We start from the raw sequence: 3,700 nt of genomic DNA on the forward strand, positions 1-3,700 counted from the left end.
AAAATAATAAATATTTTGTGTTGAAAAGTCAACCAGTTCAAAAAATCAGTAATCCAACGTCATTAAGCACAAAAATTGCAGACACGTGTTTCGGTGTTACAAGGAACACCTTTTTCAATGCAAAGAGGTGTGAGCTTCTGGATGAAAAGTCATCCTAGAAAAGCAACACGGTGGAACAAGGAGATAGTATAAATATCAAAAAATCGAAATTAAACGAAACAAAAAAGATAAAATGACACCTGGAGGCAAAATTTATTATATAATTCCATCAGGAAAAAACCGTTAAATAATAAATTTTCCAAGAAAACCCATAAACAATGCGAAAATTCCAAAAATGAAACCACTCTGAATAAATTAGCAATTAATTTACCAGTGGGAAAAACTATGTATGGAAGCAATGTATGAAATGGAGAAATGCAGGAAAAAACAAAGTGAAGGATAAACATATTGGAATTAGTTAATCACAAGAACAAAATAAGAAAGCAAAAAATGAAAACAATAAAAGTAAGAAATGTACGACGTTTACATAAAAATAATAGAAAAACTAGACCAATTTTAACAAAGGAGTCCACACTGAAGAAAAATAGGGAATTGCAGTAAGATCGTTAACTAAATTAGAACGGTTCCTCAGGATGTGGAAAGATTCCCAAAAATCAAGATCTAACGGATTGGGACATTTTTGGATAATTTGATAAGAGTTAAAATCAAAAGAGTGATTCGATTCCCAACAGTGTTGAGCAATACTGGATTTATTCAGCTGTTGTTTTCTCACATAGCTTTGATGTTCTTTTAACCGAAATTTCAAAGAACGACGAGTCTGTCCGATGTATCCGAGTCCGCAATTGCAAACAATTTTATAGATCCCACAACAATTAAGAGGATGAATAGAATCTTTAAGAGAAGATAAAGAAAGTTTATTAATAGGAGAAAATACCACTTGGAATTGGAAACGCTTCAGAATCTTAGCAACCTGAAAACTGTTGTTTGAAATGTGTTAAGGTAAAAAAAAATCTTACTACTATTATATATGCGAAAGTTTGTATGGATGTTTGTTAGGGTCTGGTGGGGTAAAGTGGTCATAAAATAGTAGGTTTTCAACTTAGGTGAATAATAAATACAATAAATCCTTTAAACACTTAAACTTTTTTTGTTTTTATTTTACATTGCATTATTAAAGAATAGGGTACATTGAGTTTTAGGAAAATAAATAGTGATTTAGGCAGTTTTATGGCAGTTTCTATTCCCTATGTATTTATGACCACTTCACCCCATGGGATGGGGGAAAGTGGTCATACCATGGGGTAAAGTGGTCATAGTTAAAAATGGATGCAAAAACATTCTAAACAAAAGAAAATTTGTGTAAACGAACATCATATGCGTGTATGCACTTGTATCTCGAGTATATTCGAGCATATCTGAGTATATACGAGTACAGTAGACGTATACAAGCATATATATACGTGTATACGTCCACTGTACACTGTATGTACGCATATACACGTACATACATATACGGGTATACACGAGTTAATTCGTGGATACATCCAGTGCGTGTTTGGGGTACGTGTCTACTCACATATATATAGTGAAGCACAAGTCTATACGTATGTATACGTGCAAACACGATTATATACCTGTATAGACGCATATACGTACATTTACGTGTATACACCAGTACATGTATATGCACGAGTATATAAGCTTACTCGAGTATATAAGCTTATATACATGTGTGCCTACACAGTGAATCCAAGCTCTTGGGCAAAAATCTAAGGGGTGTGAGAGGGGAGGATAAGAAGAGAAGAATTATAAGGAACTTACGTTCACTGACGCACTACATGCACACAAAGCCAGAAAATGATGGATACAAAACAAATCACAAATTTTTTATACAAAGGTGATTTTACCCAACATTTCAGTTTTAAAGAAATATTTACAGCAGTTGTTAAAAGTTACGGCCTGTAGTAGCTCTAATACACGCATCGCAAAAAAGTGCGCAGCGGCTGATGAAAGTTTTTCAAAACTCTCGTTATTTTAACAGAGAGTGATCAGTGAATGCGACGCATGTATTATAGCTGCAGGCCGCAAATTTCATCAAACGCTTTAAAACTTTTTTAAGACCTAAAATGTTGTGTAAAATTGTCTCTGTGCAATAAAGTTGTGACCTGTTTTGCATCCTTCAGCTTCTGGTTTTGCGTGCATGTAGCGTGTCAACATTGTGTTTGTGACCATGTGTTCCTTATGATTCTTGCTTCTTATTCTCCCCTCTAACACCTTTTAATAATTTGCTCAAGAGTTTAAACTCTCCCTGCATACTTGTATTTCTTATGCATGGATGTAAGTGTCTACTCGAGTAGTACGCGTATATACGTGTCTACCTGAGTATATAAGTGTTCGTATATATACAAGTATAAGCGAGAATATACGTGAATGTATAGCTGTATGGATAAAAAATACCTGCGGATATCCATATACGGATTTATTGTTGCATTTATGTGAATACGTCTATGTACGTGCCTACACGAGTATATATGCGTATATATATGCATATACTCGTATATTTAACCCCGTTTACTGCAAAAACAATACATCTTAAGTAAAATTAATGTTTAATTTTTATCTGCCTTATATTTAAAGATTCAGTGACATTAGAACAACAATATTCGTTAAGCCTAATATTATGACCACTTTACCCCATCTTACTTAAATTGTTATAAAAAATTATCTAAAACAGATTCAGCTAAGTGCCAATGAGTAAGAGTTCTTGAGACATGTAGAAAGCTTCCTGTTGGGTCAATCTGTTCATAATTCTAACAAACAAAATTTCCCAAGGAAGTTAGAAGAGGTGTTTAGATTTTAAAATTTTTCATATTCACGCAAAATATTTTTTTTTTTTTACCAAATAAAATTTTGCCAGTTGTAAAATTTTATATTTAAAATGTAGTTTCTAACTGCCCTACTCTAAAATAAAATTTTCACATTCTTTCGAACATTTATTTCCAAGCTTTAGCTATTTATTTGACGTATGACCACTTTACCCCATTGACCACTTTCCCCCACCAGACCCTACTCTTTGACGCAAAAACTACTGAATGGATTTTGATGAAACTTTACAATAATATAGCTTATGCATCAGAATAACACATAGGGTAGTTTTCGTCCCGTTATGGGGGGCAAAAACCCCTTAGGGGGGCATTGAAACACAATTTTCGTATAAAGTCTCTAATATGGGGATGAAAAATTACTTGCACATATTAACCACATTTATATGTCCATCGAAAGCTCTGATTTTTCTGCTGAAGATGGCACCTGTTCGAAATTTCTAAATAGAATAAAAAACGAGTTATGAGCTTTTTAGTTCCATGTTCGAAGGCTTTCCTCAACTCGATACAGTATTTAGTATATCTTCTCAACTCCCTGTCGATATTAGCGACAATTGTTGTATTGTTGATTATCTTTGCTTTTCGTGACTGTTCAAGGCTTTTCTTAAGGCAAATCTTGAAGTAAGATTTTTGCACAAGATTGGCAAATAATACATGGATTTGGCTGATTATTTTCCATTTTAATGTAACTTTGAGGCAATTAATGGTTTTTTTTAAATTTATTTGTGTTAACTGGGTATTTAATCGATCAACAGGAATCTAGCCAAACTTTTTTTTGTGGAATCATTTCAATAGCTAAGGCATTTGGCAATTTTTTC

Source organism: Uloborus diversus, chromosome 1 (assembly GCF_026930045.1).
Source record: "Uloborus diversus isolate 005 chromosome 1, Udiv.v.3.1, whole genome shotgun sequence".
NCBI lineage: Eukaryota > Metazoa > Arthropoda > Arachnida > Araneae > Uloboridae > Uloborus > Uloborus diversus.